Source organism: Mauremys mutica, chromosome 2 (genome assembly GCF_020497125.1).
Source record: "Mauremys mutica isolate MM-2020 ecotype Southern chromosome 2, ASM2049712v1, whole genome shotgun sequence".
NCBI lineage: Eukaryota > Metazoa > Chordata > Testudines > Geoemydidae > Mauremys > Mauremys mutica.
The window spans coordinates 145408792-145431167 of record NC_059073.1 but is presented as its reverse complement, the minus strand read 5'-3'; the positions used below and the strand labels follow the sequence as shown (position 1 = coordinate 145431167).

The window sequence follows — 22376 nt, the reverse complement described above, 5'->3', positions numbered from 1 at the left end:
ACAACATGGAGTGAGATGTGCTCACAGCCCTGGCTGAAGTGACTCAATGCCTCAGGTCAGCCACAGCAAAAAATTAAAGCAGTAAAAACTTGTTCACGTCTAGCAATGTGTTAAGAACTGATGTAAAGAGCTGCACAAAGGGGGGAATGCACAGTGCGCAAGAAGATGATGATGTATTTGTCCTGCAAAATCTAGGAACATATTCTGGAGCACCATCTACTGGCACCATATCTATTTAAGTATATGCAGACATCTTCTGTAACCATAGGTGCACAGCGCTGGCCTGTGCTCCTCATGCCCTTCCACAGTGTGAGAATTTAATGCCCAGAACTCAAATGTTGGCAAACCAGGAAATGTGGCGTTACAGTGACACTTTGCACCCAACACAACCATGCACCCTTAACTCTGCCATCTTTGATCCCTGTCCTAAGAAGTTCCTCAAGGGGATCTCTGTGCCTCTGTCAATCTCCAATAAGATCTTTCCAGATCCATCGTGCTGCACAGAGCATAGCCTTATTTGATGAGGAGAGCTGAGCTGGAGCTGTGCTGAGCAGAGAGACAATGGCAGGTTTGTTTAGGGAGGGAAGGTGCTGTTATATCCCAGCCCTCCCCCGCCTCCTTTTGGTGTGTGTGTGTGTGTGTGTGTGTAGAGTAAAGGGTGTGTGGCTGTGCTGGGTGCGAAGTGTGTTAACACAGTTTTTTTGATTGCCATCCTTTTAGTTCTGGGAATTAAACTCTCACATTGGGGAAGGGTATGGGGAGTGTAGGACAGAGCTGAGCGCTTGTATAACCTTCACTGCACAGTAATTATGTTTTTAGGGGGTGGATTTTCCTTTTTTTTTAGGAGGTGGGGGCATGACTGAGGGGCAGCTGTGGGAAGAAGTCAGGCTGTGGAGAAGATCCCGGGATTTCACTCAGGTGACACCACTGGAGGAAAAGGGGATCCCAGCTCATGCATGCGTTTTAGACGAGCTCTTGGTGCCGATATTGGATGAGCTTCGGAGCAGTTTTGAGTGCCAGACTCTAGAGCAGGGGTCAGCAACCTTTCAGAAGTGCTGTGCCGAATCTTCATTTATTCACTCTAATTTAAGGTTTCATGTGCCAGTAATACATTTTAACGTTTTTAGAAGGGCTCTTTTTATAAGTCTATAACATAACTAAACTATTGTTGTATGTAAAGTAAATAAGGCTTTTTAAATGTGTAAGAAGCTTCATTTAAAATTAAATTAAAATGCAGAGCCCCCCGGACCGGTGGCCAGGACCCGGGCAGTGTGAGTGCCATTGAAAATCAGCTCATGTGCCGACTTCGGCACCCATGCCATAAGTTGCCTACCCCTGCTCTAGAGCATACGTCATTGCAGGACAGGCTCTTATTCTCGGGAATCGCCCAGATTTGCACCACTTGCTACCATGGTTCATCTACAGACAACTGTCCGCCAGTCGGGCTTTGCAAGTGCATTTTAGAGCATTTTGTTAATTAAAAATTGATCATGAGACACCTCATGACCAGACGAACTGCCCAAACTGTACTCTAGGTCCTTAGCTGGAATACCAGATTTCAGGCTGGTCTGAATGTTGTACCTTGTAACCTGAACCAAAAGACCTCAAATTTTGCACCACAGACTCTACCCTGGGTCCTCAGCTGACTCCTGTTCTGCTAACTGTGGGGTTCTTAAACCTTCCTCTGAAGCATCTGGTGCTGCCACTGTCAGAAACCGGATACTGAGCTAGATGGACCTTGGGTCTATTCCACTCTGGAAATTCCTATGTTTCTAGAAATTTTCAGGTCTATCTGAAAGGAGTGTGGATTTTAGAGCACTTTGAAAACCAGTCTGTCTGACCTTGCCATTCCTCTATAGTTCTAATGCATGGTGATTGTTTTGTAATGGAATTTCCTACTCTTTTGAATGGAAAAATGAAGGAACAAAGATACATCTTATGGAACAAGACAAGATTCCTTCACAGCCATACCTCCTTCCATATGAACCTTCACAGATCATATTCCATAATCCCATACCTATTAAAATGAAATTTCACACTGCTTCCTTATGCAGATGTGCCCAGCTAGTGAAATCCTGAAGCATTGTCTAACTGAGTGGAGATTTTTCTCCCTGTTTCTATGCACTGGCATGGGTGATGCCAACAGAATAGAGGGATATGATTAGTTTTGTTGTTTATAATAATTCAGTGCCTATGCTCATAGTTACGTTTTAAATCATACAGCTCTACCAGACACATTCTAATTTCCTCCAGGCATTGAAAGGGATAGCTACAAACCAGGGACTGTGGCCCTGATCCAGCAAAGCACTTAAGCATGTGCATTTATCTTTATTATTTATGTTGCAGTAGCACCCAGGAGCCCTAGTTGTAGACCAGGACCCCATAGTGCCAGGTGCTGTACAAACACAGAACAAAAAGATGACCCCTGTGCCAAAGAGCTCACCTTCAATGGGACTTACCTAACATTAGTCCTACTGAAATCAAGCTGTGTGCTTAACCACTTTGCTGAATCATGGCTTATGTCACTGACAAATGTCAGGGTTTCACTCCCTCCCTCTGAGATGTTAGAACTGTTTTTATTTTTAATTAAAAACAAAACCAAAACCCTTTTCCCCCTCTACTCCTTCCATGCTTGAATCCTTTCTTGATGAAACTTCCAGGAAGAGATCACACGCTGGCTGAGAGCTGGCATGCCAAATTCAGCAGAAAAGGGATCGCTTGGAGAAAGCTTTATGCAACTAACTAAGTTGATGCTTTAGAATGGAGAGTCTTAGGCAGCCTTAATTCTTGGTGTCACTTTGATTGTGTCATATAAAATAAACTTGTTGCCTTGCAATCACATTTCTGTTGCTCCAGGGGTTCCCAGCTGGTTCTGCCAAACCTGATCTTTGCCTGTGGATTCACAATGAAATTCAGCCAGGGGGAAAGTGGACTTGTTCAAATGCAAAACCATTGTGAATCTTCGGGCTTGTCAATAAGCACACCCATTTCAAGCCAAATTTGCACAGCTTTGAGTGGCTTTGTGAAACCTCAGCAAAGGAAAGGAGATGGCAGTCCTTTCGGCATACCCCTGGGGTGGAGGTGGGAGGCTGTAGGGTTTGGAATCTCTTAGGAGGGCAGGGATATGGATGATTGACAGAGGCGATTGAATCAGGCAGTTGAATCTCTCCAGCAAAGTAGGTGAGAGGAAATGAATGTGGGAGGGGAGTGGTCTGGGATCGGGTGGGGCATACGGGACATAGTCTCTGCAGTCTGTCTGGGGAGGTGAGTTTGGGGAATGGTGGCCTGAGGTAAGGATCTCGGGATGACATAGGCTCTGGAACCTACCTCTCCAGGAAGGGGTGGGGTTTCACTTGGGGAAGTGGAGAAGGCATATGAATGATCTAGGACAGGCCTGCGCAACTCGTAAAGCGGCGAGGGCCATATTACTCCAAAGAAAACAGCTGAGGGAGGGCTGAAACACCCCCCCAGCGCCGCCCAGCCCTGCCGAAACACCCTCTCCCCCCCCGCCAGCGCTGCCTGCCCTGCGGGAAAAACCCTCCTTCCCCAGCGCTGCCCCGCCAAAACAGCTGTGGGCCGAAAAGGAAGGTTTTTTTGGGGGAGGGGATACTTTATTAAGTATTTTTTCAATTAAAGCAAATTTTTTTAAATTATTTTAATTTTTTTAATAACTCATCCCCCCCATGAAATAAGGGGAGGGGAAAAGGGGGACAGTTTGAAGGGATTTTCTGGGGGTATGAACTAAGGGGAGGGGGAAGGGGGGAAGTGTGAAGGGACTGGATGTGACTGTCCAACACACAAACACAGGGGATGCAGGGAGCCCGGGGGGGTGGGGGCAGTGTGATAGGGGCCAGGGAGGGGGAAGGTCACTGGACCAGGGAAGGGGGTAGTGGGCAGGGCAGGTGCAACACACACACACCCCCCACCCCCCAGCTGTGGCTCGAGCCCAGGCTGGGCGCGCCTCCCCTCCCTTGGCACTTACCGGCTCTGCCTCGTGCCCAGCACTTCCCGCCTCAGAGGGCCTGGAAGTGACGCACCCGCTGTACGCCAGGCAGGGGGAGCAGGAGATGGAGACACGTGCGGTTCTGGCCATTAGGGCAGTTGGTGCGTGGGGCTGTGAGGAGGGCGAACCCAGCAGCCCCACCCTGCCATTTGCCCACGGGCCGCACAGTGAGCCGCATGTTGTGCAGGCCTGATCTAGGATCACCCTTGGGAGGAGGGGAGGTGACAGTGGGGACAAGGATTCTCTTTGGGGCAGGGGGGCAGCTGCAGGCTCTAGGATTTACCCTGCTGCTGAATGCCAAGACGAGGTGAGTCTGACTCCCCCGACCTCTTCTAGGACTGATTCTGTTCAGTGCTAATTCCCCAACAGCGATTTTAATCAACTCCATTAAACTCTCCCCTGTCTAGTGTCTTGTGCTCCAGAAACAGCCCTGTGGAGTTTTGAGTAATAGCTCAATTGTATGTAAGTGGCTGTGAAGAGCCCTCTGTGCACTGTATGAATAGGCCACATATCCATGGAAACCAGAGCAGGCCGGCCGGCTGGCCTTTGACCCACTTGTTGCCACCACCCTGTTAAACCCTGGTATGCCTGGATTTGCAGCCCCAGTGTTCGGTCTCATTCCCTTTTCCCATGGGGGCGAGAGGCCCAGCTGCCTTTCACGAGCTTCCCAAGGCTCTGTGTTGCATGCAGGCGTAACAGCCTGTTTGTTGTGGCTAGCTGGAGTTTGTTCTGGCCTTGTGGTGCAGCATTTCTCTGCCATGCTGTCTCTGCCCAGACAGGTCTGCTGGGTCGCATGGCTTGCAGCTCTGATCAGAGGGGTTGGCAAAGGGTGAGTTAGTACGATCGGTACTAAAGGGCGGTATATGTGTGCTGGGGTCAGGGTAGGGTATCAGACTGCTTGGGTATATGAATAATGCACCGCAAGCTACAAGGACTGTTCAAAATAATAATGAGGTTGAACAGGAAAACCCCTGCACCTGATCCAACCCAAGGAAAAATACAGGTTCTTCACTGCTCTGTAAAACTAGAAGGGGGAATGAATATGGGGCAAGGGCCTGTTCCCTCCGTGACAGAACACTTGGGGGTGGGATGCACACCTACTTTCTGGAGAACTTGGAGATATGGGCATATCTATTTAAATAAATCTATTTCGCTCCCCTACAGTCTCAGGCATTGTCTAGACTAGGTGTGATGTTAGCATGTGTTAGCTAAAATCTAGGCTCCCCCTCTAGGCTTAGGCCTTGTCCACATGGGAAAGTGTGACAAGTTAAGCTAATATAGTTATACTGGTGTAACCGCCCATGTGGACACTCCTTAATTCCTATATAAAAGAGGCTTTTGGGGATTTAGCTTAATCCCCTTCCCAAGTTACATAAACTAAACAAAAAAAGACACAGCAAGGGCTTGTCTACACTACATGGCTATAGCAGCATATCTATGGTGCTGTAGCTACGCTACTCTAACCCACAATGTAGATGCAGGTGAAGTGTAAACAGGGCCTTATGCTAGAATATGTGTGGCCACAAGAGGTTATATTGGCATAACCATAGAGGTTTACATTCACAACTTGGCTTATGCCAGTATAATTTTCCCATGTAGACGATCCTTTAATCTCATCCAGCCTAGTATATGCTAAAGACAGTGTCTTCGTTAGACTTTTCAGATGCGTTTGTTAGCCTGTGTTAGCAGAAACATGCTAACAACACTCCTTAAATCCTAGTCTAGACAAGTTACCAGAGGTGAAGAGCTGCCTCTGAGGTGCAGCTTTTCAGCACTATCTGGCTGCTCAGGAACATTGGTGACTTTGCTTTTGCCTTGGAAGCTCGCATTCTCGTGGACATGGTCCAGCTGGGAGAAGGTTTCCCTTTTTCGGTTTGCTTGGGGTTTTTTTAAATCAGATTCTTGGTTTGTGGCGTAGGGTCCTGGGGGCAGAATCTCTCGCTGGAGCTGTAGATAGTGTAAAACAATCACAGTTATCTTGTGTTTGCAAAAGAAAAGAAAAAAAACTGTGTTCTGTCAGTGTTACATCCCAAATAAACTGCAGACTGTGCCTGAGTGCCGAGTCCTCCAGGAATATGGGAATGTTTAGCAGAGAGCCGACTGGACCTGGTGTAGCTCTCTGGCTTGGAGTAGTTGGGATGGGGGAGGGGGAATGGGTGACCTGTCAATTAATTTCACAGCTGTGTAAACAGACAAAGGAGGGAAGAGGCTTCTGGTGGCTGGGGGTTGGGGTGAGGGGGTGGGAGAGCCTAATGCATAATGGGTGTGGGGGGTGTGAGTGGGGACTGGGGACAGGTTTTCCTGCCAGTTCAGACTTGTCAGTGTGGAGTTTGTAATCTCTAGGAATCTGGCAAGACATGGGTAGGCAGCTGGTGTATGAAGTGAGTCTGCTAGTTATAGACCTTCTCCTTTGAAAACATGCTGCCTAGGGGCTACAACTTGTTTTCTGTTTGTGTGCAAACTCCCCCACCCCTGCCTGAGGGGACAGTTGGTGCTTATTTCTCTTTTTCTTCTCCCTCCCTTCTGTTCCTTTTGCCTCACCTGTCCCTAATTCTATAGATAGTCAAACCTGCAAACCTCACAGAACAAACAAACCCTGATCTCCCCCACTCCTCAGCAGTGTTTCTACCACAGTACAAATGGGGGTGTCCTTTGAAAGTAGGGTTCTCCTTTAACACTTCTCAGGTCCATCAACAACTGCAGTTCCTCTGTCAGGTAGCTCTAATCTTGCTTCCAGACTTGCTGTCACCTACCCCATTGGTTATTGCAGAATCACAGAAATGTAGGGCTTTAAGGGACCTCGAGAGGTCGGCCACCTGCACTGAGGCAGGACCAAGTAAACCCAGACCATCCCTGACAGCTGTTTTGTCTAGCTTGGTCTTAAAAACCTCCCTTGATAATCAATTCCAATACTTAATTATCCTCATAGTTAGAAAATATTGTCTAATACCTAATCTAAATCTCCCTTGCTATAGATCAAGTGCATTACTTCTTGACCTACCTTCAGTGGCCATGGAGAGCAATTGATCTGAGTCCTCTATATAACAGCCCTTTACATATTTGTAGACTGTTATTAGCCCCTTCAGTCTTCTTTTCTCAGGACTAAAACATGCCCAGCTGTTTTTTGACTGTTCCTTATAGTTTTTCAGCTTTTCTAAACTTATTACCATTTTTGTTGCTCTTCTCTGGTCTCTCCAATTTGTACACATGCAAGCCTCTCTTATCAGTCCTCTGCTAGGCTCCCAAGCTTCTGTCATGTAACTCCCATAAGAGAAATGCTCGTGCAGTTCCTTCCGTGTTGGGAAGGTCTAAGATAGCCCATGAGTGAAGCCTCTAGCTTTGCCCCACTCTCTGGGTTTGCTTGCACTTAGACACACCACAATGTGCTTTCCTCCAGATTGAGCCAAGGCGGATTTGAGATGGGGGGGATCCTGCAGGTAAAGCACAAAGGTTTGGGGCGTGTCCACAAACCCAGTAATCACTTTAACGAGGTGAAAAAAGTCTAGTGGAGACAAGCCCAATCAGCTCTCCTCCCGACCAGCTCAACCTACAGCACTCAGCATTGTCCCCATCTTGCCATGCAAACAACACTGATCTTATCCTCAGCTCTTTTGGAACAGCCCCATAAGGGACCCTCTGCCTTCCCCAGTAGATCCGACAATTTATGCTTTTAGCAGTAAAGGGCTAATCAGCTAGGCCAGTGGTCCCCAACCTTTTTCCAGGTGGCGGGCGCCACCGAGGACCGTGGCCGGCAGCCAAACATCCGTCAAAATGCTGGCGAGAAGCGGCAACGTCAAGAGGCGTCGCCGCCGAAATCCCGCTGAAAATCAGCAGCATTTCAGCAGCAATGCCTCTTTGATGATGATGCTTTTCAGCAGCATTTCAGCGGATGCTTGGCCACTGGCCAGTACGCAGGTGCACACAGATGCCCTGGCGGGCGCCATGGCACCCATGAGCACCGCATTGGGGACCCCTGAGCTAGGCAGTGCCCTTCCCTCCCCACAGACCAGCTAATACATTTTTAAACATGACTCTCTTGGGATAAAATTTCAAAAGCACCTAAAGTGACTTGGGCGCCTACGGCCTAGTCTACACACAAATGTTGTACCACTTTAACTGTAGGAATATGGTTACAATGGTATCTCTCTCTCTCACTCACACACACACCGTGGATGCAGTTATAATAGTGTAAAGATGCATTGGGCAGGTCTACACTAGAAAATTAGATTGATCCAGCTACATCACTCAGGGGTGTGAAAAATCTACACCCCTGAGCAATGTAGCTGTGTCGATCTGAGTCCTCGTCTAGACAGTGCTAGGTTGATGGAAGGGCACAGCTGCATTGGTGAAGATGAGAGAGCTTTCCCCGTGGTTTAATTACTTCACCTCCCACAAGAGGCGGTAGCTGTGTTGGTGGGAGATGCTCTCCTGCCCACATAGTGCTCTCTACAACGGCGCTTAGGTCGGTATAATTGACGTCGCTCAGGGATGTGGATTATTCACACCCCTGAGCGACGTAAATTATACCAAAGTAAGTTCTAGTGTGGACAAGACCTGAGACATAGTTAAGCTGACCTAAGCCCCCATATAGACACCGCTAGGTCAACGTAAGAGTTCTTCCATCGATCTAGCTACCGCCTCTCAAGGGGGTGGATTTACTACTGCATTGGTAGGGGATTTTCCGTTGCTGTAGCAAATGTCTACACTACAGTGCTACAGCAGCATAGCTGTAGCACTAGTAGTGTAACATAGCCTGTGTGTAGACCAGACCTTCCTCTACTCAATAGGATTAGGCTTCTGAGTGAAATTTTACTCTTTACCTACACTAGGTGCTATTTAACAACATGTTAATTAAAATGTGTGAGTTGCTGTGGTTTCTAGCACACCTCATAGACGTACTCTGTGTGACTCTAAAGCACCCAGATTCCAGAATTCATATACTGAAAATATAAGGAATAGAACAGCCAAGGCCTTTGGTTGGAGACTTTGGACTTTACCCTTCCCAACTGGCAACAACAGGGTTCATTTTAGAAATTGTCAAAGTGGGATTAACTCCTATAAATGGGAAAAAAGATGGGGCTAAATGCCTCAAGGTTCTGTATCAGGGCTGGATTTGGTTAGTATTTTTACTCATCATCTGGAAAAAAGGGATGAGCAGTAAGGTGGAAACATTTACAGATGACACAAAGTTAAGTGTTCAGATTAGTCAAATCCAGAGAGGACTGTAAGGGAATTTCACCTGGCTTGGTTAGGTCCCTCTGAATAGGCAGTATAATGGCAGGTGAAATGTAGTGCTGACAAATGCACAACCAGGAAGTGCTGTCATTGCTATCAGATAAATGTTCTTTGTTTTCTCTGACTTCTCTGTTTCTTCTGTCCCCACTTTCCCATGCCACTCGCCTTTCCTTCTTCCCCCTTTTCCTATCACTCTAGGCACAGCCAGCCATAAACATGAACAACCTAAGTACAGCTGCATTAAAAAGTAGTCTTGGAGGGAGTGTCTGACTAATCTTTCTCCATAGTCTCTAGGAGCCATCACAGACACTATATGAGGTTCACTGGCTCTGTCCCAAATGGTAAAATCTCTCCGCCCTCCCTCAATTTAGCCGATACCCTACATGGGCTCAGTGGTGCCTGTCTTTCTGGAGGATGGTACCGGGCATTTAGCAGCTCGCTTGGAGAGGCCTGTGAAAAGAGATGGGGATTCTGCTGTGTTCTAATAGTGGTCAAAGTTCAGACACATCCTGCTGGCTGGCATTAAGGAGTTCCACTGCCCAGAGCCCTCTATCAAGAAAGTTTTCAGTTCTCATGTTCCTGTTGATAGTAGTTGCTGTGACATGGCCAGGAGTAAGCAGTCAGTGAGAGAGCTCGATCTCATTCTATTAAGAGCTTTGAGAATTATCTGCAGCACCTCGAACTCTGTCTGAAAGTGGCCAAAGAGTCAGTGCAGAGCACCATTGCTCTAGGAGTTGAACCAGTTGCAATATTTTGGTCAGATCTGTGTCAGAGAGCAGGGGAAGCAGGCATTTGTCAAGCAGGCATTTTTTGCTACTTGAGCAGTTTTGGTGTCAAGCAGGAACAGTGACAAAGCCAGTAGCAAAAGCTCAGAGGCTCCTGAGCAGCCCTGTGCATTTGTGGGATGGCTCTTGGGATGCACTTTCTTACCAGCATTCAGGGTGTTTGTTCTTAGCTACTAGTTGTTTTTCTTTGATTTAGTTCTGGTGGTTCAGACCACACAGCCAGGGAGACCACGTGAGTAACCAGCATGATGAGCATTGCCAGGAACATGAGATGCACTAACAGTCAATCCACAGCCATGTCTGTCAGCTCATAGCGTCCTGCATCTGAACAAACCATATCAGCTAACCACACACCACAGAAATCTCCACCAACGACCAAAGGAATTATATGGACAAAAGTATGCAATGAAAAACCCAAAGGAACACCAAAAATCCCCAACATAGACAACCAGACTGAGATGTCCCTAAACAAAAAGTTCAGCCAAACCACACATGACATCAACCTCTCATCTAAAGGTCAACGCAATCCCTAACCATGTGCCCAATGAGAGAAAAAGTGGAAAAAGCTCCGAAAAAGTGGAAGCAAGGTAAATGGTGTGGTGGAGACTTATCAAAAACAGAGGGAAAGTAAGGGAGCTCTCCCAACCTGAACTACAGCACCTCGCTCCACAGGAACCTGGAGGAGCATATGATGCTGAGGAACTACAAACCAGGGCTTCCCCAGAAGAAAAAGTCGTAGGTTTAAGGCCAAAGGGGACTACCAGATCACTTTGTCTGATCTCCTGTATAGCACAGGCCACCAACACTACCCAGCACCCACACACTAAACCCAAGTATTACAACCCTCAGGAGACTCGAGAAAGGAAGTTTAAAGAACAACCCAAGTCCATTTTTGTTAGACCAGAGCCCAGCCAGGCTGCAGTGAACCCCATTGTTCAAGCTCTGTCTCTGTCTGACCTTCATCACATCCCTGCAGGTGAGAGCCCCTACTCCTTCCAGCAGCCAACTGTTACCACCCACCTCACACCTCTCCAGTCCTTTGTTCTCACACTGGGGTCTTTGCTCAGCTTCCCTCCTGAGAGGTGGGGAAATCCAGGGGTCATTGGACCTTATGTTGTCTCTCTGGCCCTCTTTGTTGATATGTGTCAGTTTCAGCCTGCTCATTAATGACTCTTCATTCCACCCAAACAGGGAGGTGACACCCACTCTGCCCTGAAAGCAAACTTAATCCCCCCATTCTCTCCACCCCCCCCCCCCCACTGGATACTAAATGCACTGTATAGGGGAAATCGAGGCACACATCGGATTCATAAAAAATACTATAAAAATCCCACTTCGTCACACTAGAGGCATCACTATATCTTTCCCCTCATTACAGCTTTGTGTGTATGATACAAACCTTGCAAACTAGGACCTTTCTCCAGTACCTCGATGACTATACAGTCCAGAAAGCTATTTTGCATCCAGGTTTTATGCCGAGCTAAAAGAAAACAAAATTCTGTCTTGCACAGTGGAAAAGAGGGCTGGGGAAGTTTATCTCACATCAGTCTTGATGATGCTTTGTGGGGCGAGATGGATAGGAGCGGGAATAAAAACTGCCTCCATGCCAGGCGGAGATCCTCGCAATTCATATCATTAGCAGTAATAACTTTCCTCCTTATACACATTGAAAATAAACAGGAGTTCTGGGAGTTTACAGGGATCTTGGTGTGCAATGGGTGTCAAAAGAGGGACTTAAACAGATGGAAAAGCCCTTCCCCCACCTTCCGGTTCCAGTCACTTTGTAACAGCCCAATGGAATTTTACCAAAGTTCCCTAAAAAAACTCCTTTTGTGTTGACATATCGGTCCCCAGCTGTAATTCTCTCCCCCCCCCCCCACACACACTTATATGCCTGGTCCCCAGTATGAAAATGTGACATGGTAATTTAATCTTTAGTCTAAAGTTCCTTGGATTTTGAATCCTCACTACCTCCTGCCTATATTTCTGTTATTGCCCCTTCAAAGTTTTCCTGCCTCCAGTGAGAATTAGCTCAGCCTCTCCAGCACCTAGGGCAAAGATCTCTTGGTAACTCAATCTGCCCATACTGTTCTGCAATGGAAAGACAATGAAGGAGCAGGCAAGTGAGTGGGAGGGCATATGGTTGGAAGGCTGCCTTTATTGAACGAAAGCAGGGTGTGCAATGGAATTGGTCAGTGATTTGAAGCGACCCTTGGAGGGAAGGTCCATGGGCGCAGGGCTAGTAGTGCAGGATGGATGCTATTCGTGAAGGGCTTGCTTGTTCCGCTAGAATTTGACAGGCGACAGCCCCTGCCCCTGAAGGAAAGTGGGCAGAAGGAGTGGCTTGCATGGTATAAAGCAGTGCTTGCTGGTGGTCTGCAGAGAGTTGGCTGGTCGCATGGCACTGACTTGTTTCCAACTGCTAATAGATTAAAAGGTGTTAAAAATACAAGAAATGCTTCTCAGTGTTACTTTTCACTAGGTAATTGCCCTGGGGAGGTTATCCAATGGCAAATGAGAGTAAGACATCCACAAGGCGATCTCTCTATTAAAAAGTTGTTCCCCCTGTGGAAGAGCCAGAGAAGTTCCTGGTTTTAGGGCACTGGCTAAAGTCTGTCTAGCATCTTGTGTTGAGATAAAGACTTCACACTGTTCCTGTGTGCGGAAGGGGCAGGAAATCCGGCCGATAAAGTTCCTAATTGGGCATTAACAAATCCTGTAGCGTGTCCATCCACCCCAAGTTTGCAGTGAGCTCTTCCTCCCTGCAAGAGCCTGGCTTGCCAGTGGCAGAGTGATTATTACAGCACAGGGCAGGCCAAGGCCTGTTCTCTGCATCCTATTGTTCAAGAGCAGGATTGCAGGGCTACGGGACGGTTGTTTGAATTGGTGAGTGTTAATCCCCAGCCAGGGGGAAGCTGTCTGGTGAATAGCAGGTTAATGCGCAGACAGCAGGGTGCATTGTGCTGTGTGTGCGGTGCAACAGCATGTGGGCAGAGAAATGGTTAAAATCCTATTCAGCGCCCTCCCCTTGGGGAGGGGAGCGTTGGAGGTGGTAACGAGCAACCAGGGCCTGTTCTAATCTCTCTGGAATGTAACTAGTTTGAAACTTTTATAGCTTCAATATGCCATTAACTCATTTTTGCACATGGCTGTACAGTGAGTGTCTGTCTGAGAGGCACTGTCTCTTGCTCGGGGGGGAGTTCAGTTTTCCACATTGCCACTGAACCATTAGCTAGATCCCCCTCTTTGTATATTTTGAGAGGGTTCCCCTCCCCCCACCACCTCCCCCCACCGGCCTTCTAAATTGTTTGAAATGAGAAGCAGCCTTTATACCTCCTTCCTAGAGGCACCGTCCCCCATTCCCCAGCAGCTTCTCCACTTACCAAATAGATTAGAAAGCCCCCTTTGTGATCGGAGTGTTCTGGGGGAAAGGAAGGGAGGGGGGAGCTCAGTAAGTAAACCATCTGGAAAATGACAAACTAGGGAGAGCTTTCTGCATGTCTTCTCTGGACACGTGGGTTCGCGGCCGTTTCGGCTGTAGCCACTGCCAGCGAAAAGCTGACTCACCAGTGGGATGTGTGACTGCTGCCACAGGGAGATGGGTGTTGTGCGTCTCCCTTTAAAATGACTCTGCAGTAAAGGAGAGTGAACTCAGATCACCACTCAATGTTTTGAAACAGATTGGATGTGTACAGCAGCCAGATCCAGGGACTTCCCCACTCTAGCCCGGCTTCTTTGATCTCTGGGTTTGGAGAGAACATCAAAGCAGCAGTTTAGGAAACTACTTCTACTCTAGTGTGAGCATAGAGTGTACTGCAGGTCAGTGCTCGGAGAGCTGGTGCAGGGTCACGGGGCCAGCTGCATACCAAACATACTCCTCGTACAGATGACGACCCTGGCTCCCTGCCTCCTCCACAATTGGCCTTTTTAGGAGCTTTGCAGGGTGAGATCTGGTTACAGATTCCCAGCCCTGATTCTACATAAAGGACAAGGATTCACTACTTAACCCAGGCCGCCTCTCCCTGGAGGGCCCAAATGTGCAGCTGTATTGTCCTTCCCCATAGGGCTTCACAATGGGGATAAGGAATCCCTCACTGACAAGCCCCTTATAGACAGCTGCTCTGGGGGCCCCGCTCTCTCCCCTGTAATCCACTGGTGGCAAAGCCTCCCTCTCTATACATTGTAAAATTGTGCCTGGGTGAGACTGTGTGCAGCACTGCCAAGGGCAGGGGGTAACGGAGGCTTTATGCCTCCCTCATGTCTTCACAGTTCTGGGCTGGTTGGGGGCACTGCTCCAGGCAAGCACCAGGGTCTGTGCCAGTTTGAGGTGCTGCCCCCGGATAACCGTGTGAAGGTTCCCTCCTCCAAAAGAGGTGGTCGCATTCTCCGCTTTTGCTCAAGCTAGAAAAAGGTTTCCTTGCTCCCTCCGCTTGCATGATGGTCTGACAGCCACTGCAGATCCACAGATCCCAGACTGCAAGTGCTAGGAGCAAAGGCTGGGCACGTACCCTTAACTAAAGGCTGTCTCTTCCAACCTACCAGCCTTGCCTCTGTCTTATCCAGAGGGAACGTCAGCGAGTTTGGCTCAGATCCCTGCCCCAGTCCCTGCCAGACATTGGGTTCATCAGCAATGAGTGGGTTAGGGTGACCAGATGTCCCGATTTTATAGGGACAGTCCCGATTTTTGGGTCTTTTTCTTATATAGGCTCCTATTACCCCCCACCTCCCATCCCGATTTTTCACACTTGCTGTCTGGTCACCCTAGAGTGTGTCAAGTGAGAGAGAGATACAGGGCCGGATTTTCAAAAGTATTAAGTTGTTCTCAATAGGGTTTGGGGTGGCATTCACTGTTCTCAAGGGTCTGGGATGGGGGGTGTTTGCCATAGAAAATCTGGCTCATTACAGCTGTGAGTGGGCAGCACACTGAATGCACTGCTGCTGTACTTTCTCACTTAGGGCCATATCTGTATTGGGCAATCTGCCCCAGTGTAACTGAAATTGATCCAGTTACACCAGTTGCATGGTTGCGCTTAAACTGGTTTAAATCATGCTTAAACCGATTTTAGTTTCATGTGGTAAGTTACCTGTGCTGCAACAAACCCTCTGAAATGTGATCTAGTGGCCTCAGCCAAACCTACCGGACCTCTTCAGTTGAACACCCAGTGAATGGATTTCTCGCTATAAAAGCGGGATGGAACTTAGACAAGTAAGTGAAGCAGCATGTCCAGCTGCTTTCATGGCAAAATGACCATTTCACAGCGGGAGATGTGAGGGCTGCTGGCTGGTGTGACTGGCAGGACGGATGAACTCATAGCTGGTGTATGCTTGGTGAAGTTTTTGGGTCAGGTTCATCCCTGCATTGGACAGGAGGAGGCAATTTGGACTTCCCCAGTTCAGAGGCTGTGTGGGCAGGTGCTGCCCCTAGGGCAGGCCTGCCCAGTCTTCAGGCCTGCCCTAAGTTGTGCCCTTGTCCTAGTCGGGCTTTGCAGGAGTGCATAATCGCCAGGGTGCAGATCTGCCTCATTGCTGGAACACCTCCTGCTTCTGGGCACAGAGCTGGAAGAACAGCTCTGTACCTGGGTGTAGAGTTTTCCTGTATGAGGGGTATTCCCGGAGAATGTGGGATATTCAGAGGAGTGCCTGTGGACCAGGGCCTGAATTTATGTCGATCTGAGATGGGAGTGTGTGTGAGAGAGAGAGAGAGAGACTGGGGTTTTACATTCATGTCACTGCTGGAATTCAGGGCAGGAGAGCATTTGCGACTGGGGCTGTGTGTTTGTGTCACTGCAGGGATGCTAGGTGGGAGTGTGGGTGACTGGGGCTGTGTGTTTGTCACTGGGGATTTTGGAGGGGGGAGCACGTGGGTGACGGGTTGCGTGTTTGTGTCACCGTGGGGATGTGGTGTAGTAGTACATGTGTAACGGGGGAGGTGCTGTCTTGTTGCTACCTTGCACGTTACATACTCTGGAGTGCAGGGTGTTGTGAGAACATTTTATGTTGCACGCTTTGGTCGTGGGGGGCTGATTGTGCCACACACGCTCTTGGGCCAGTGGAGCCAGAGCACTGAGCTGATGGAGGGAGTGCTGAGAGTGCCAGACAGGTCCAGGGGCGGGGGAGGAGGAGCATTGCCCTCCCTGCGTGTAGTGAGCTGGGAGCACTGAAGTCACAGTTTCTGGGGATGAGGTTGGTGAGGGGCAGGGTGCTGATGCGGACGCATTGGCTCTGGCAGCTGGAGTGGCATTCCCATCCCCAGGGAGGTCCCCTAACTTGGGGACCAAATGGCATATCCTCGCTGTTGTCCAGACACCTTTCTGCCCAATGGACTGTTCCCCTTGGCTGTCACCTTGCAAGGGGCTTTGGTGCCTTTCCCACTCCCGTCTGCCCTGGAGTTGTTAGTTTTGGCTGGGTTCTGCTCGGAGCTCTGCAGCACATACAGCTCCTCCGTGCAGTGTGTGCCGTGGAGAGCACCGCACTTTCTGCTCATGGTTCCTTCTGGACTGTTTGTGTGTTTTATAGGAATGAGATAACCGCTCTTCCTGTTCCATGCTGAACATACACAAACCCTGCTTCCTTTCTCCTAAGCTGCTGAATACATGGGACGCTTTCCAACTCTTTCTCCTCCTCCCAGAGAAGAAAAAAATTCAGAACCTCCCAGATTCCAGAGCTTTCCTCTTGGCAGAGCGCTCTCTGCACATTTTAAAATGTTTGCTCACTGCACCCAGGGAGGAATGTGAATGCAGCCTGGGGGTTTGCAAACAGCTCCTTCCAGGGGGAACACGAAGCGCTGAGGTAGTGCCACTGCTTCTCTGCTTCATCTGGGCTGATACAGAGCTCCCCTTTGTCCTGCTGTTGCTTGCAAAGAGCCTACATGCACTTCTCCAAATAGATTGTTGTCGGACAACAGGCGAGTCCAGCCTGCATGCAGATCTCTAGCTTCCTCTCAGGGCCATGCAATTATTTTTAGCTGCCTGGAAAATACAGTCTGGGATTGGGCCTCTCTTCTCTTCTGTGTCTAAGTGGCTTCTCTTCTTTTAAGGTGCAAGGGTAGAGCAAACCAGTTCTTCTTGGAGTACTTGCTCATGTCCATTCCATATTAGGTGTGTACTTGCTACATGCACTGGTGCCAGAAGATTTTCCCTCAGCAGTTTCCGTAGGGGACCGGCTGTGGCGCCCCCTGGAGTGGTGCCTGCATGGCACAGTATAAGGGGTGCCGCTGGCTTCCCCCACCTACAGTTCCTTCTTGCCACCAGTGATGGTGCTGGAACTTCTGCTGCTTCGGCTAGCGTTGTTTTGTTCTCTGTTCTTGCGAACTTTGAAAACCTGTAATATAATTGTATATAGTTAGTAGTTTCTTAGTTACCCTTAGTAACCCTTAGTAGTAGTTCTCAAACTCTTGGTTAGTCCCAAACGGGACTCAGCTGGGGGATGGAGCATGCCCCGGTCCCCAGGCTTTAAGCCCTGCGATTGCTGCAAATGGCCTATGCCCGTCAGCAATCCACATACCAGCTGCTTAAGGTACTTAGGAGAGGGATACGTAAGTGACACATGCCATATCTGTAAGTCTTTTAAACCTAGGACGAAGAAGGAGCACGATATCCGTCTAAGAGCACTCCCAATGGAGTCGGCCCTCACTCTGGCACTGGAGCAGGGGTCTGACTCCGCACCGGGCACCGCGGCCTCCATGCGCAGCGCTCCAGTGGCGCCGTCCATGAGCTGACACCGGTCCCCCTCCACGGCTCCAGTCAAGAAGCCGAAAAAGACTGTGAGGGGAAGGTCTCCTACCGTAAGGGACAGGAGAGGGCTGGGGGTGAGCCACAACCCATGCCGGGCAGCTCAGCGCCCTCCTCGGGAAGTCAGGCCCCAGCTCAAGTCGAGCGGGTGCAGCCTATCCCACACTTAGCCTGTGATTCCGGATAGCGGCGCAGGCTTCAGCCAGCTTCAGGTGCCATCGATGCCGGAAGCCTTACAAGCAGCTCAGGATAGAGCACTGCACTTGGACTCAGAAGACCTGTGTCTTATCCCTCTGCAGTTAGCCTGCTGGGTGAACTGGTGCTGCCCACACCGGTTCTAGCAGTACCCAGTCTTGGAGAAAACCCACACCTATGTGTGTTCCCCGCCTCAGCGGCACCGTTCCCCATCGAGAGGGACATCCTGCTATTGCTTGCCCGCCCGAAGCCATCACACCTCAGGACTAGAGAGGCAGGATCAGCGGAGCCCTCTTTGGTTGCCGCACAGGGGTCCCCAGTCAAGGGACTCGAGGTGTACCCAGTGCCAGCTCCAGGCACCAGCTTATCAAGCAGGTGCTTGGGGCGGCAACTTAGGAGTGGGACGGCACTTTCAGGGATTCGGCAATTCAGCGGAGGGTCCCTCACTCCCGCTAGGAGCGAAGGACCTTCCGCTGAATTGCCGCAGATCGCTCTTGGGGTGGAAAAACCCCCGGAGCCGGCCCTGGGTGTACCTCACCGGTAGATTGGCGCAGAACGTCTGAGACATGCGCCTGGTCTCTGACGCAGATCCACCGAACGATGTTGTTCCCTGAGATCCTGACCAAGATGCCCATGTCGCTCGGATAGATCGGCTTTGGGACGCAGTGACTGGCACTGGTCGGACAAGAGCCACCACTCCACCAATCCTGGTCGCTCAGTACTGACCGCTCTGTTTATACCTCCGGCACGGAGCGAGGCTCCCTGACTCCGGGACAAGCCCCGGTACCTGCGGTGCCACCTATATCATCAGCACTGAAACCTGTCCCATGGCCCCAGACGCAGTAGCCGGCGCCATGGTACCCGTGGAACCCTTGGGGGTGTTCACCCAACACTCTCAGGCTGCCTGGTCGGCGTTGGGAGCCTCAGAGAGGCCAGTAGCCTCAGTATCCCATCCCCCTCCAGTGCTCGACGCTTCGGAGGATAAGACCCCACAGGTTCAGGAGGACCCAGGGGAGCAAGATGCTGGACCACCAATGGAAGTAGAGGTCCCTGCGGGACGTCTCTTTTTGTCACGAATGGTCGCTCCATCCAGAGGTAGCCTATATGCTCTTCCAAAGGTTGGGAACTCCCCAAGTGGACCTGTTCGCTACCAGACAGAGCAGGAAATGCCACTGGTTTTGCTCTTGGCTCTCTTTGCTCCTGCCACGATCAGGATGCCAGATGTCCATGTTCCCTCCGATTACACTCATCAGCAGGGTCCTGGCAAAGATCAAGAGCGACCAGGCGCAGATTATCGTGATTGCCTTCAACCAGACTGACTTACCTGGCTAAGTGGACGAGGTTTTCCTGCTCGGCATCCGAGCGTGGCATCTCTTTCTTGCGTTCTTCCATACAGGTTGTCCTGGACTACCTGCTCCATTTGAGGAACCAGGGCCTGGCACACTTCCATTAAAGTGCATCCCGTGGCCATCTCTGCTTTTCACCCACCGATCCAAGGACAGACAGTGTTTTCCCATGACATGACAGTCAGATTCTTGAGAGGGCTCAAGAGACACTTCCCACTGCAGGACAGGAGTCCGTACCTGTGGGATCTTCACTTGGTCTTCTCTAGGCTCACAGGACTGCTCTTTGAGACACTGGGTTCCTGCTCCTTTTCCCACCTCCTCATGCTACTAGTATGTGAGAAAAAGAAACACTTGAACAATTGCCTCTTTCTCTGAGCACCGTCCATCTTACGTGCCCAAGGAGGCCAGGGTTCCTGTGGAAAAAGTAGGTTGTAATTTTTGTGATATAATTAAAGACCGTATCATAAGTTATTCTCACAAGGGGGCAGAAGTAAGGTTGCACAGCTATTCTCAACTCTGGTGTTTTCTAACTTCTGAGTACTTGACTTTGCAACCTTAGCAGAGTTCTTCCAACATAGCTTTCTGCATGGAATAATGTGCCTCTGAATCTCAAAAAGCAGTGTGTTCGGGTATAAGGAGTGCCGTAACATTTTTTTTTTAACTGAAAATATCAAAATGCCATTATATTATTAATCAGTGGTATGCCCCCAGCTGGAATACCGTGTTCAGGTGTGGTCACCTTAGCTCAGGAAAAAGAGAGAGCAGAGTTAGAGGGTGCTTTAGAGAAGGGCAGTGAACATTATTAGCTCTGTTCTGTTCAGGCTCCAGTACTGCCCTTTTCACCCGAGTAGTACCTGAGCACCTTCCAGTGGTGCATTGTCATGTGTGGTTTGTTCTCCCTCTTGTGCCCTCCACAGTGCAGTACCAGAGCACAGCCCGTTGGATTGAGTGACTAGGGGAGCTGAGCTGGAGCTGTGCTGAGCACAGGGACAATGGCAGGTTTAGCTGAAGAGGGGAGGTGCTGTTATATTCCCCATTCCTATTGCCATCTTGCTGGGGGCAGAGTTAAGGGGGTATGGCTGTGTTGGGTAAGAAGTGTCCCCTTAACTCGGCATTCTCTGGGCTGGCAGTGCTTGAGTTCTGGGAATTAAACTCTTCCAGCATGGAAGGGCACGAGGGGCACAGGGCAGTGCTGAGCATTCACGCTATTCCCTCTGGTAACTGTGTTTCTGATGTGTGTTTCCCTTGTTTTTTTTGAGGAAGTGGGGGCAGTGAGGGGGCATGGCTGATGCAGCTGTGGGAGGAAGGTGAACTGTGGGGAAGCTTCCTAGGCTGCCCTCCTAAGGGGAGCTCCAGACTGCCTAAGCCACCATCCAGAACCAGTGTGAAGGGAAGGGGCTCAGGGCTCCCCTTCTGCCCGGAGCAACAGAACTGAAAGTAAGGGGAGACCCCATTTGACGAGGAGAGCGTGCAGAACTGGGAATTGTCCTTGTCCTGCTGGGATGACGCTTTCACCAAAGCCGGCGTCAGCCTGTGTTGTCTCAGCAGGCCCTGATGGCTTCCTCTAGGTTGTGTGTAACTTGGGGGAGAGGATAGAGACTTGTGGGATTCCACAGATGAGAGCGATGGAGGAGGAGGAAGAAGAGTTAGACTAAACCCAAAGGGTCCTTATGGGAGATTGGAAGGGACCTGAGCCATTTCAGGGCATGTCTGTTCCCTCTTGGAGGCAGGACACAAGTATTTGGTGTGGTTTAGCTGAAGAGGGCTTACACATTGTTGATATTGTTGCCTTTTAATATTTGTCCCTACACCCTGGGGGCAAAAGGTGCAATTTTTATCATTCAAAAAATAAACGGGGAGGATTTTTCATAAATAGCCTCTTTGTACCAAGTAGGCCCCTTTTACCTCGTTACCCCTCTTAAAAAAGATAGAGAGGTGTCAGGGAAATGGGGGCGAGTTACCTGGGGGTTTGTCGGTGACGGGGGCTTACCTTTCCTGTGTGCAGTGCTGCACATACAGTGGGCTCGATGGGATGACAAAGGACAGCACTTTAGTCTCGGTTCTAGTCTGATTGGACCTGGTGGAGAGATGCATGCAGCTCATTTGAGGAGGCAAAGCTGATCTTTCTGATCCTGCTCGTGCTGTGGGTTTGCAGTTGCTAGCTTGAGCTTTTTAGGAGATTCAGTATGTCATGGCAATTTCTGTGTGGAACCTGCTCATGGTACAATACATTTGCACTTTGTGCAGCACTGCCTATCAAAAGAAGAAGCTGGAGGGTTAATCTTCCATTTAGCTTATTGGTTGTCCTGTCTCTGAGCATGGCATGCTGGGATTTCCTCCCAGCTGTTTTACATCATGAAGATTTGTATGTTTGGGAAATTCCAGTGCACAGCTGCAACTTATCCACTCCACATTCCCAAATCCTGGTATTTCACAGGACATGCTCCATCCAACTGTTTGGGGTGAAACGAACTTATCCTTCCACTGAAAAATACAATACAATGTACCTTTATTTGGTCTCCAAGCTATATCCAAGTATGCAAGACAAGCATAGCAGTACATGACATAAAGAACAGAAACCAGTGGTGCTGAGACATTAGGGAAATAGGGAACTCTGTAATAAAGGTTGCCATGAGATTTGTATTTAAGGATTTTAATTTATGCTTGCTGTTTCACTTTTCAGTTGTTGAGTATAGGTTCCAAAGTTAAGACACTCCCATTTCAAGGGCCAATCCAAAAATGTCCAGGCCCCTTTTAGCCATTTCCCCTGGGTATTTTGGTGTTTTGTGTGTTCTCTAGCCCAAGAAGCACAGTCTCTGGAAACTCTAAGCTTCTCACACACATGTTGTTCAGAACAGCTCAGGGACAAGATAGGGGTGTTGGGGTTGATGGTTTTTGTTTTTTTGTTTTTTTTTGTTTTTGAAATTTTCAGGTTTAACAAGAAAAAAAGAGGTGATTTCCCTTTACTCATTGTAAGCCATTGATTCTCTGCAAGGAAGAGCAGATGTATTTATGTAGCTGCCTCTGTATCTTACTGGTGAGTGTATGTTACAGGCCCGCCTCTGTGCCTGAACTACAGAGG

General features: G+C 49.3%; 1 protein-coding gene across 2 annotated transcripts in view; it reads left to right on the top strand.

Annotated features, from left to right (window-relative positions):
- The window catches only part of TCF7L1 (transcription factor 7 like 1), a 115337-nt gene that overhangs the window by 54961 nt on the left and 38000 nt on the right, over positions 1 to 22376 (top strand). The window lies entirely within an intron of this gene.